Source organism: Patagioenas fasciata, chromosome W (genome assembly GCF_037038585.1).
Source record: "Patagioenas fasciata isolate bPatFas1 chromosome W, bPatFas1.hap1, whole genome shotgun sequence".
NCBI lineage: Eukaryota > Metazoa > Chordata > Aves > Columbiformes > Columbidae > Patagioenas > Patagioenas fasciata.
The window spans coordinates 11,012,486-11,026,331 of record NC_092559.1 but is presented as its reverse complement, the minus strand read 5'-3'; positions in this window follow the sequence as shown (position 1 = coordinate 11,026,331).

Here is a 13,846-nt window from a genome sequence, read left to right as displayed (position 1 = left end):
GCAAGCGTTATGTGCTTATGATGGTGGAAGCAACCACTAGATGGCTGGAAACATACACCGCGCCCCATGCCACTGCCCAGAACACCATCCTGGGCCTTGAAAAGCATGTCCTATGGCAATATGGCACCCCAAAGAGAACTGAGTCAGACAACAGAACTCATTTCTGGAACAAACTCATAGACACTTGGGCCAAAGAGCACGGCATTCAGTGGATATATCACAACCCCTACCATGTACCAGCTGCTGGAAAAATCAAACAGTACAATGGACTGTTAAAAACTACACTAAGAGCAATGGGTGGTGGAACTTTTAGAAATTGGGATTCAAATTTGGCGAAAGTCACTTGGTTGGTTAACACCAAGGGATCTACCAATCGAGCTGATCCTGCCCAGTTGAAGCCTCCACACACTGTGGAGGGGGATAAAGTCCCTGTGATGTGAATGAAGAGTATGTTGGGAAAAGCAGTCTGTGTTTTTCCTCCTTGGGGTGTGATTTTTAGTATTGTAATGAGCTTATAATGAGCAAAGTTCAACTAAAGGACACTTTATCTAACAATCTCAAGATATATGTTAAACACGACTCAACTAATTGCACAGGTTCCAGGATATAGCATAATTATTTATCAGTTTATCAATTATTTATCAGCAGTGCTGGCTAAACGGAAGCCTGTTCCAGTGCTTCACAACCCCTTTCTTAAAGAAATTTTTCCTAATATCCAACCTGAACCTCCCCTGGCACAACTTGAGGCCATTTCCTCTCAACCTATCACTTGCTACTTGGGAGAAGAGACCAACACCCTCCATGCTACAACCTCCTTTCAGATAGTTGCAGAGAGCAATAAGGTCTCCCCTCAGCCTCCTTTTCTCCAGACTAAACAGCCCCAGTTCCCTCAGCCGCTCCTCATAAGACATTTTCTCTAGACCCCTCACCAGCTTCATTGCCCTTCTCTGAACTCTCTCTAGCACCTCAATGTCTTTCCTGTAGTGAGGGGCCCAAAATAGAACACAATATTCAAGGTGGGGCCTCACCAGCACTGAATACAGAGGGACAATCACTTCCCTAGTCCTGCTAGCTGCACTATACCTGATACAATCCAGGATGCTGTTGGTCTTTTTGGCCACCTGAGCACACTGCTGGTTCATGTTCAGCTGGCTGTCAATCAACACCCTCAGATCCTTTTCTGACAGGTAGCTTTCCAGACACTCTTCCTCAAACCTGTAGCATTGTATGGGGTTGTTGTGACCCAAGTGCAGGACCCGGCACTTGGCCTTGTTGAACCTCATACAGTCACTCTCAGCCCAATGATCTAGCTGGTCCAGATCCTTCTGTAGAGCCTTCCTATCCTCAACCAGTTCAGCACTCCCACTCAACTTGGTGTCATCTGCAAATTTACTGAGGGTGCACTCAATCCGTTGTCCATATCACTGATAAAGATATAAACAGAACTGGCCCCAACACTGAGCCCTGGGAAACACCACTTGTGATCATCCATTAGCTTCCTGCCTCACTGGGACTAGGGATGCAGCATTGGATGGGCATGGGATATGCAGGGTATGGGGGGATGAGCCCAACTGAGCCTGCATCCAGCTCTACCTCACCTCATCGTGGGCAGAACCTGCTCAGACAAGATCCAGAAGTTGGGAGGAGCCACCAGCCATACAAATCTGGGGTTGGTGATGGGGGAGCATCAAGGACACCACAGGGAAGGCTGTGGAGCTCTGGGGACATCACAGGAAGGCTGGGAAAGGAAAAGCACCTGTCCTGCAGGCAGGGCAGCAGGAGCAGGCACCCCTGGGAGCTACGTCCCTGCTGTCTGCCTCCATGCAATGTGTCAGCCCAGACCTGGCACCAAAGCTTACCTATGGTTGCAATGCAACACTGAGGGAGACTGTGGTCAGGGTGAGGAGAGTGATGCTAAGCCTGCCCATTATCCTCAGGAGTGGAAGCTTGCTGCCAAAATGGCTACTGCCTGGCTTTGTGGGAGGGTGTCCCGGCTCCCGGTCAGTCCCAGGAATGTCTGGGGACCTGGCTGAGGAGCTCCTCCATCCTCACAGCATGATGGTCCATGCTTGACAAGGCTGCAGCCAGAGCTGGGCCAAGGAGAGAGGCAGAGGAGCAGAGCAGGGTGTGTGGTCCTGACCAGGGGGCTGGTGGGAGTGATGACCATGCAGACATAGCAGAGGGGGCAGGAACTACGTGACTTCATTTATAAGTGAAGTTACATCCTTGAAAAATCAGATTTATTCTTCTGTCATCAATGCAGTGTGATGGTGCCAACCAGCCATGGAGTCCCTGGGTGACCTGGGAACTCTCCAGCTCCATCTGCTTAGGTGAGACAACAGCTGGATTGAGACAGATATTGAGCACTGAGACACCGGGCACTGAGATGTTCAGTGTTGAGACATTTGTAAACAGTTGCTAGGAACAGTCATTGCAGAATTGGTCATGTAGGACAGTCTTCTGCATGAAGTTAAGACATGTAAGTTCTGTTTCCCATGTAGCTGAGACAAGCAGTAATGATGGATCATGCCTGCACTGGAGCATGGCCAACAGCCGGACAAGAGCTGAACACGGAGTGTTTCGGGGAGTCTCATCTGACCCTGCTGGAGCTGCTGCAAGAACCCCTGCAACAGACACTCCTTCTCCATCCGGAGAGTGGCTGACTGATCCCCTATATGAGCATTACCCCATGCCAAGATCCCATGATTCTCAGTAGCCCTTCATCCCCTGTGAACTCCCCTGCCAGGGTTCCCAGCCTCATCCTCCTGCTCCCACTGGGCTCTCGAGGCTTTAACTTCATAGACCGTTTGGAGAAGTGGTTTTCAAGGGAAGCGCTGAGGTGGGGACTCACTCATGCTACTGGTGACAGCCACAGCAAGCGTTTGGGGAGGGTGAGGTTGAGAACGAGTCCTGAGGATTCAGGGGTGAGGGTGCAGGATGAGGGTGCAGTGGTGAGAATGAGGATGTGGGGATGAGGATGAGAGTGGAGGGGTGGCTTTTGATCAAAAGCTGAACCACCAGACACCTCAGCCAGTTGGGGCATACACTGGACAGGTTCTGGTCTATGCACTCCTCAGGAGCTGGAAGGCCTGAGAGCAGCCCCAGAGCCCAGCAGGAAAGGAGAGAGAGGAAGACTGGGGAAGGGCAGGTAGGGGCACCCTGCAAGAGGAAGAGAATGGTGGACAAGCCCTGACACTTGCCCAGGGCACTGTGTGCTTGCTACCCCAAAATCCCTGCCCCATCCGACAGCCTCTTCCTCTGGCAGCCCTGCAGCCCCCAGGCAGCACCCACTTGAAGCCCTTTGTGCCTCTCCCTGCACACATGGGTGCCTGCCTGGGGTGCTTATGGGCACCAAAGTTAGGAGATGTGAGTTCGGGATTAAGGAACTTGTGAGTTAGAAGCTTTGTGAGTTGATGAAGTGACGAATTAGTGAGTTCACGTTAGAGGAGTCCATGCAAAGGGCATTGAGCCCTTGTTTGACATGTCTGTTTGTTTTCTTTCCTAATGAGTGTAGTGAGTTTGCATGGCAAGGTTTTACTAGTGAGGAGGCTGTAGGTGTGGCTTCTGTGAGAAGATACCAGAAGCTTCCCTCATGTTCGACACAGCCAGTGCCAGCCAGCTCCAAGATGGACCCTCTGCTGGCCAAAGCTGAGTCGATCAGCAGTGGTGGTAGCACCTCTGTGATAACATTTAAGGGTAAAAACTGCTGGGAGAAAGGAGTGAGAATATGTGAGAAAAACAACCCTGCAGTCAGTGAAGAAGGAGGGGGGGGAGGTGCCCCAGGTGCCAGAGCAGAAATTCCCCTGCAGCCCATGGTGAAGACCATTGTGCTGGGTTAGCTGAAATTAAGGTAATTTTCCATGCAATTAGAATCTTTTCTTCTTAGTAGTGTCATGGATGAGTGATGTAGGGTCCTGTTTGCCACAGAGCAGTGTTTAGATCACTTAAAGTGTGACTTGAAGCAAGCTCTCAGGCGTCAAAGTTTGCATAAATAAATAATTTAATGGAGTAGTACAGCAGCAGGGTTGGCTCGAGCTGGGTGCCTTCGCAGAGGTCCCAGACAAGCATTGAAATCCCTGGGTAATTATACCCTTACAGACTATTTACCTGCCCCTCACACCATGATTCACTCCAATAGCAATATTTGAATCTGGGATCTTTTTGCTTCTTGTTGGATCCTTTCAAGGAGTTCAGAGAGGCTTTTGTATTGTTTAGCTGAAGACGTTGTTTCTAGTCCATAGCCGCTTCGTGTCAGCCTTGAAGGTGTTATTTTGTCTGAATGAATCTTATTTCTTCCCAGCAAAAACTGCAAAACAGGCCTTATCTTGCAGGTGTCCATGATGGTCTGTAGCTTCTTTTGTTTTCATTAAGTAGATACAAGTTTGAGGAATATGAGCAGAACTTTACAACAAACAGCTTAAGATTTCAGCAACCGGCAGACAGTAGTCTGCGGGCTGCATGACTCCTGACTGATCGCTACAGAAGCAACAGAGGAGGGATAAAGGATCTGATATTGTTGCAACAGACACCCAAAGAGGTGAACAGCTGGGGGCGAGAGGAGATGGGGTGGAATATTTTTAAAGAAGAAGAAATACTGCGGTTCCCCCCCATATTCTCTCTAAGAGAGGGGTGAAGTATGAGGAGAGTAACCTCAAAAGACTATTAATCTGGTGCAGAGGCAATGAGTTTCCTGCTGATCTGTTAGGAGTTTTTCAAACAGAGACTTGGGAAAAAGTGGGAACTGTGTTGTGGAAGGCAATTAGTCGCAGTGAAAAAGATATTCTCGGCCTTGTAACCTCCTGGAAACTGATGATTACTACACTGAAGCAATTAAAACCTGAAAAGACTGTTATGAGCATTAGTGACTCAAAACTTAAATTGAACTTTGGGACGATATAGGGCAGAAATTATGGGATAAATTCAGCAATGGAGATAAAGAAGCTAAATCATTAGCAACTACATGGAAGCTTATAATTACCACCTTAAAAGATCTTAAGGCTGAACAGTCTGCTGCTGCCAGAATTTTTGCAGCGTTGCAGCCTGATAAGTATCCTGAAAGTCGCTATGAAGTTTACCCGGTTCGTGTCTTTGATACCCTCCCTATTCCATCCCCTGCTGTAGCTTTGGCACCCCCGATAGCTCAGCAGTCTGGGGCGGGGGGAGGAAAAATGCCGAGCGGGTGGCCTCCTGTACCATTGCTCAACCCTGGTGAGAAAAACAAGTCCAGAGGACTGGAGTCAGACAACTTGCCCAAAGAACCTGTGAAAGCTGAGAATGCTAAGGTCGTCAACAAGTGTACTCTCAGTCCTTTTACCAATTTGTATCTGCCTTTACTGCCTTGTAACCCTCCAACTTCGATGAGAGAGCAGGAGTCACTGCATAAAAAATGCACAAAAGAACTGTGTGACAAATTAGATCAGCTAATAGCGAGTGAATCCAACAGTCGGCAATGCAGTCATGCTGATTGTGACAGGAAAGGGGGTGCTCCTGGGGACTCAGGTAATACGAATAATTATGATGCTAGAAAGTATTGGTGAGAATGTGTACTGTTCCAAACCCCTCTGTTACTAATGATTCTGCAGCACTGTTCAAGTCCACATTATTTGATGACTTGGATGAAGATGAGGGTTTGCAGCATTTTCTTGAAACGTTAAAAGGAAAAGCAGTATGTGTACATGTTGCCCCGAGATCAGATAAAAACCATGAAAGACTCAAGCAAAATTTGACCTATGCAATGTAATTGCTATAGATCATTCAGGATGGAATGATGGGGACTCCTTGAAAGGGGCGGGTATTCCACAACTCTTGGAACAGACACTAATTGACACACCACAATTTACAGGCACTATTAGTTTCTGAAATCCTGAGGCAGTCAACAGACCTTGCATATCAAGCTATGATAGAGGTGCCTGAAACCAACAAAGCAGCCAAATAATTTACAACTGTTATCAGGATCCCAATGAGAATTACATGCAATTTATTGACCATCTTCAAGAGGCCATCAATAAGCAAGTTGAAAACTTAGAAGCTAAGGAAGCGCTGGTGTTGAAATTAGCAATAGAGAACGCTACTGTTTGCTATCAAGGTGTTATCTGCGAGTTTTACAGTACATATTACGTGCTTCTGTGTATTGCCTCTCTGAAAATCAAGCAGTTTGTCAGGAATGTGAGTTAATTGTTTTACTGATTGTTGTTAGAATTGTTTCTTTGTGGTATAAGTACATCGTAAAACTTTCTCCCCACTTTTCCCACTCATGCTGCAAGCAGCCCTGTGCTTTCCCCGCCCCCCCTCCCTCTTCTCATGGTTTTTACTTTCGAGATGGGGTCAGGAATGACTGTTTTCAGTCGTGTTCCTAAGAAATTGGTATTGGGAGGTGTTTTAAAACATAGGAAAGCACTTGGAAATATGAGGAAGGAAGATCTTGTGAAATATTGTAATTAATGGTGGCTGTGGTATAAGTTAAATTATTGGGAAAAGTGTCCAGAGAACAGAATCTTGAAGTATAACACCTTGTTGCAATTAATGTTGTTTTTAAGGTGAGAAGAGCAGGACAAAATAAATCTCTACAAGAGATCATTAAACCATTTCAGACAGTTTTACAGGCAGAACGGTTTGAACTTGAACAAGCTGAGAATTAACTGACAACGCACAGGTCAGAAAACTTGAAGTCTGCAAGATGCTTTCCTTATTAACCTGTTTTCTTTGTAGGTATCTGTTTAAGCATATTACAGTTTAATAGGTCTTTGTCTGTTACATGGTACAGTAAGTTTATAGTCCATGAGAATTCATGGACTCAAAATGTGCATTTTGTGATATTACAGAAGATCATGAGTAATTTAGTTCTTTACTGTGTGAATGTGATGGTAAAATTTTGTGTGTAGTAGCTGTTACTTTTCTTTCTAGCATTCTAGCTTTATTCCAATATCCAGACTTGTGCAACTCTGTGATAGGCTGTGTCTCATCTCGATGTGCTGTATTTGGCTCTTTTGTATGCACATCATGTAAAGAATCCTGGTTTTGGGATAACAGTTGTAGCACCCCAGATGAGACACTATTAAAAGCCTTGCCCAGTCCAGCTTGCTGCGGGGGCGGGGGGGCAGGTGCCGATGGGGCTCCAGCAGGCACTGACCTGTTTTTTCAGGGATACCCAGCGGTACCTCTGCCTGGCTGAGCAGTAACCAGTCCAAAGGTACTATGCAAAAACTGAAATATTGTCTCGAATAAGTGTAACTGTGATCTATCTGCATATTTGAACTTGGTCTTTGATTTTCATATCTGAGCTCAGTATTTTAATTTGCATATTTATGTTTGGTACCAAAATAATTTTGTTTGGGGAGATAATTACAAAATGGGAACCGGTTCCACTGCTAAAATTCCACCTTGCTCTCCCTTAGGATGCATCCTTACGCATTAGAGTAATTGCTTATATTTTTATCTAGTAATTTTGAGACCAGAAAAGAATTTAAGTTGTTAAACTCTAATTCGCATTGAAAAAAACAAAACAAAATAAAACAAACAACAAAAAAACCAAAACACCTAAATGCTATGATGGATGTGAACTTGGTATTGTATGAAGTTGCATTTAAAAGTTGCTAGAATATGAACTGATTTGGATCTAGGAAAATTGAATAATGGATTGATGTTTAATACACTGTTTTTTGACATCTGTAAATTTTAAATGTAAATTAAGCCAGTGGATCCATAGTTCTAATGAAGCTGGGAAATTAAACCAAAATTTTATTTTAATAGACTTATTGTGTGGTAACTAGTTGGAAGAGACTTCTTAGTAAATTCACCGTGCTAGTTTTTGAGGTCGTGGGAGAGAATGAAAGAAAGGCCGTTTTTTGAGACCAATGGAATGTTAAATTTGGAACAAAGTTGTACCATATGAATTCTTGTATTTGCCGGAAAGCCCTATACCTCTCTTGGGTCAAGATTTGTTAAGTAAATTGTAAGCTCAAATAACGTTTTCTGAGAATTCTGTTTAGTTGCATGTCCTACAAGAAGCTGCTTGGACGGTGCAGATCTGCTTGCTTCAAGTGAGAAATCTCCAAGGAAATTTCGAATGCTGTATTTCCACTAGTATTAACAGCCAATGTTTCGATAAATCAAATACTACACTGATAGAACTGAAACAGGACTTCGATCCGGTAAGGGAAAACAATATCCAATAAATATGACAGCCAAAATGGAGTTAGAAACTTTGAGGAATAAATTTATGACAACCTTACAAGGTAACTGCATTTGATTGGACTTGCAGATCTGTCTATTTATAGGTACAACATAGAAACAACCTGTGGCTATTGTGAGACAGTATGATGATATTGCTAACACACTGATATACCAATTGTTACTCTGATCAAGAAATGCAGGGAATGAATTTAAGTCTTAATAGGCCATGATCCTTTTGTCATATATGTACCATTTGTGAAATCTAATTTTGATTTTTTTATTTTTGCAGTCTATGTCCTTGTAAATTGCACTAGCTGATTTTCTTAACAGCACAGCTTTTGGCATGCCTAAATGTAAATTACTGCAGAACGTGCAAGTCTTTAACATCAGGTCACAGACCATCCTTGTATTTGGTCTGATCCTACATGCTTGCACAGTTTTTGTTGATGGTTCTGGGAAGTTTCATAAAGCTGAAGTGGTCTGGCGTGAAGATAACAATTGTCATCATTCTGTAAAAATTATTGAAGGTTCAACCCAATTAGCAGAACTTGGCACAACTTTACATTACTTAGAGCTTTTTAAGGAGGAACCTCTAAATTTGATTTGTGATTTTGAGTACGTAGTCAAGATCCAACGCACGTATCTGATTCTGAACTGTATTTTTTTTTAAACGAAAAGGGGGAGAAGTAAGGAAAACACCACAAACCCAGTTGTCAAAAGCATTGTATGTGATGAATCACTTATATCTAAGTGGTGCAGCCCAAATTTGCCCTGTGATGAAACACTTTGCAAGTATGACCCAAAAACATGCTAAATCAGAAAGAACCTGCATTAGTTATGGTCAAATCACTAGTTAATGGTCAATGGAAAAGGCCACATCAATTGATAACCTGGGGAAAAGGTTATGCTTGTGTCATTACAGGCCGAGGATTGAAGTGAATTCAACAAAGATTCAACGGATGCCGATGGACAGGAGGGAGATAAGTTGTGAGGACTGTTTCAGATGTAAATCATGGATCCTAATTCAGTGTTATAGATGCTCACAGACCTGGTGGTCTAGAAGCCTATTAGCAAGCAGGTGGTGTACCTTCTGTGGAGAACGGCAATTTGAACAAACAGCAGGAGAGCCGAAAGGGCGATATTACGCTTGGATAGTCAATGCAAAAATGAGGTAGAATTATGAGACATTCCTACCATAGTATCTACTGCACTCCTTCTCCCTAGTCTAGCAGCTGGTAAAGCTTTAGGAGACATATCAAAGTTAAGTTATTGGTCTTTTAAACAGGCTAATCTAACTTCTGAGATACTAACTCAATTAATAGTAGATGTTGATGGTATTAGGCATGCTACTCTACAAAATCACACAGTTATAGATCTTTTACTTTTAACACTAGATCATGGTTGTGAAGAATTGGAATGTGTTGTATTAACTTGTCTGATCCTTCTGAATCTATTCATAGTACTTTAGACAAACTAAAACAGCATGTTACTAAGATTGTCATAGTAGAATTAGGGTTTGACAAATGGTTTAAAAGCTTGGGAATAGGTGGGTAGTTGTTTGATCTTGTTAAATTATGCTCAACTGCATTGTATGTAATTGTAATTATGTTGTTAATCATGTGATTGTATGCTGCAGTGTATTTCAAAGATGATTCAGCGTGTTGTAAACAAGGCCTGGCTGGTTCAAAAACAAAAAGGGGGAATTGTGGGAGATTTGAGGGATTTTCTTGAAGTTAATGTGTGGATGGGTTTCTATTAGATGGCGATTTGTTATTAAACTTGTCAGGCCCTAAGGAATTTCAAGGCCACGTCGGAAAGCTGAAAACACGACGTCAGTCAACACATCTATTAGCAGTGAGACTTGGGCGCGTGGACAACTCTTGAACATAGACAATATCCAATCAGCTAATGCATGCTTGGAGCGTGGACGCGTGATCAGGAAATAACTGCATATATAAGGAGGCTTGTTTCTGTAATAAATGGCCTTTCTTGAATTCACGTTGGATTGTGTGGAGTCCATGATTTTTCACCCTCACACCTGCCCCCCAGAAGTAACTCGATCCAGTCTCCCCCTCTAGCACCTTGATGGCCCCACATAAATCCCTTACCAGCCAGCATATGCTGGCATTGCCTTCTGCATCACCCCAGTGCCCAAAATGGAGGCTGACTGTAAATTTGCTTTAGAGGAACAGCACATAAGAGGTCAATGAAGGCAGATTTCTTCTCTTTGTGGGTCTTCTTGTACCACCACCTGAAGTATCTGCAAGCAAGGGAAGGAGAGGTATGAAAGATGACAGAAGCTGGCATCACTGCACAGCAGGGTCTGACTGGCACACATTGCAGCTGCCCCTCTTGTATAAATGTACAAAAGTGACCTATGTCCCAGGGTGTGAGGGGTGACATCCCCTGCTATCCATCTGCAGTGTGTATCAGAAGACGTGAGTAGGCACAGCTCAGGCAGCACAGGGCTGCTTGCAAGGGCACAGTGTGAAAACAGAGCACTCCAATACCCAAGAGCAGGACTCCCAGCTCATGCAGGGAGCTTTCCCAGCCACCCCCACTGAGAAGCAGCAACACACACACACAAGGACCTAAAATCAGCAATTAGTAATAAAATAAGTTAATAAGAATAAGGGTCTATGCTGGTTTGACTGAAAATGGGTTAATTTTCTCCGTGCAATTAGAAATCTTTCTTTTTCATAGCTAGAATGCTCATTATTTAAACTCAGTTTGAGAACAAGCAGATAACACCCCAGCACAGAGATAATGTTTGTAATTGCTCTGGTCTGAGAGCCAAGGACATTCTGAGTGCCTTGCTTACAGGTGTGAGACAGCGAGGAAGAGGGGCAGAGATGGGGCAGAGCTTGACTGACATCCAGACTGATCAATAAGAGTATTCCATCCCATTAGCGTCATGCTTCAGACTTAAGGGAAGTTGGGACCTTCCAATTTTGGCTTGTTAAACCACGACAGGGTCATAGATTTTAGGCACTTATGAAGTTTAATAAGAATAAGCTTCACAGATGCTAGGTTTTAAGCACTTATTAGGTGTTAAGTCACAAGGATGGAATTTGTTGAGGTAAGCAGGAGAAGGTTAGGAGACAATGCCCTTGTTCTCAGAAGATAAGGTGGTGAGACCAGCATAAGGATCGGTTCATACTGGTTTTGCGGTTACAAGCCGAATAACAAAGGAATATAATGCATATGCAAAGGATTTCCTGGAAATGTAATGAATATGTATGTTCCATGTGGATAAAACCTGTGTCAGGGAATTGTTCGGGGCCCTCACTAGACAGAGCTATCCTGTGAGAGTGCCTGAGTGACGCACGTCAGTCATTAAATGGAATGCTTGCTTTTTAAACCTTAAACCCTGGTTTTAGAAGTTTCTTCAATTTGCCAATTTTGCGGTATCCCCACCACCATGCCTGGTAGGGCACATCCTGCTAAGGTAAGTCTCAGAACGGAGGCACAAGCTGGGAGAAGCCATACACTGCTCTGGGGATGTGAGCCTTGCTCTTCCACCTCCATGTCTCCATTGCCACACACAGCCCTGCCACATCCCAGTGCTACATCCCCAGGAGAAGATCACACGGGGCAGCCTTGCCCTGTAGGAAGTGATGCCTGCTGTCTGCAGCTGGCAGGATCCCAGAGACTCACCTCTGCTTTCACACCAGCTGTGCAGCCAGGCACTGCCCATCAGATAATTTCTCACCCAAAGGCCTCAGAATCAAGAGACACTCAAACAGGGGCACACCCACACCTGGGTGTGCCAGCACCACTCCAGGCAAGAGGAGCAAGGCTGAGGTCCCAGGTCAGCACTCATAAGGGACTGGCTTTTGCTAATGAACCACCCCAAGTTAAATCTTCCATCTGGAGACAATTAGCATACAGAAACCAGCTACCAGATTAGAAGTAGCTGCTGAACTCCCCTGAGCAAACAAACAGGCAAGACCCAAGTGATGGCTCCACAGTGCCAGGTGGGCACATGAGCTCCTGTGGTGGGGAACATCCCTGAGCTACCCGTGAGCACTAATGCTATATCACTGAGAGGAGAAAGCCACCCCAGCTGGGAGCCCACAGCCTGTTCTGCTCCAGCAGCTCACAGGATGCAAAGGCCAGGCAGTGGGCAGTGAGTACTATTACCTCAGGACATGTAGCCCTAGTTTAATGGGGATGGGGGCATCAAAGGGGAGAGACTCTTCCACAACAAGCCCTGCTCCTACACACACTTCCCCAGCAAAAACAACCCACTCTTACCTTTTTGGCTGTGTGATAACCAGACATTCACTTTATTCACCAACTTTTAAGGTCTCCGAAGCCCTCTTGGGATGATATTTTCTGGGATGCAGTCATAGGACACAACTGCAGACTGCTCTCTGTTCCTATGTACTCACCTTCATGTTTGACTGTTTAAGGACATTTTGCCTGCAGAGGTCCAGGGCATAAAGAGAACCTGCTTGTCCTGCATGACCGCCCTGAATCAGGGCCTGCTGCTATCTTCAAGCTACATCTGCTGCAAGTGTTCTTCTCCTAGCTGAGACAGCCCCGGCTTTACACTGCTGAGGCGAGGTTTATGGCAGCATGCTTGCTCTCTGTCTCAAGGAAATGATATTTTTATTATTTTCTTTAAACCTAGTATCAGAGAAAAAAGATACCCAGGCAGAGCAGCTGCAGCACAGGCCAGCAGGGCATCCTGGCTCCTTGGAAAGGACATGATTGATACTGCAAATCGGCCACGTAAAAAAACTTCTAAAACCAAAATTTGTGGGTTTAAAAGCAAGCATCCTTTATTGGCGTGCCGCCAACTCCAGGGGATCCATCCTCGGGGAGGGGGGCAGAAGAAGTTCCAGGCACAGGTTATATCCATCCAGATCATACATATTCATTACATTTCTTGGAAATCCTTTGCATATGTATTACATGCCTTTGTTATTTGGCTTGTAACCTGCTTGCACTGGTGTCACCACCTTATCTTCTGAGAGCAAGGGCATTGTCTCCTAACCTTCCCCTGCTTATCTTAACAAATACCATTCTTGTGACTTGATGCCTAACACCTAACATCTGTGAACCTTATTCTTATTAACTTAGTAAAATCTACAACCCTTATTTGTATAGACTTATTTTATTACTAATTGCTGATTTTAGGTATCAGACGGAGGGATTTAAAAAAGCATTTATTCCAGGAGCACACAGCAGGAGAGGTTTGAGATTTATAGTCACTGCTCGAGCTCTTTTGCTGTCTCAATAGCAAACTTCCCCTGACAGCTTCTCCCCACATGGCACAGGCCAAGAGGAGAAGATGCTCGATGTCCAATTGCTGGCTATTAACAGCTTTCCCAAGGCTGCAAAATAACCAGGAGAAAGTCTTTGTGTTCTGCAACACTAAAAGCCCTGCCAGGGCCAGAGGGCATTTTTTTCCCTTCAAATTGGCAGCAGAATTAAAACCTGTCCAAACATCACCCAGACATTCTGGATTTGTGCTGTAACACCCTCCCAGGGCGCACCAGCCACCTCTGTGGAAACCTGTCTGCACCTCTCCTCCTGCCCTGCCAGCCCCAACACCTGCCGCAGCCCACAATCTCCAGGGCATCAGACTGAGTGCTGCCAAGCAGAGCCCTAAAGAGAGCGCATGTGCCCCGCCTGGATGTTGCCATTCCCCTACTGTCACAGCACT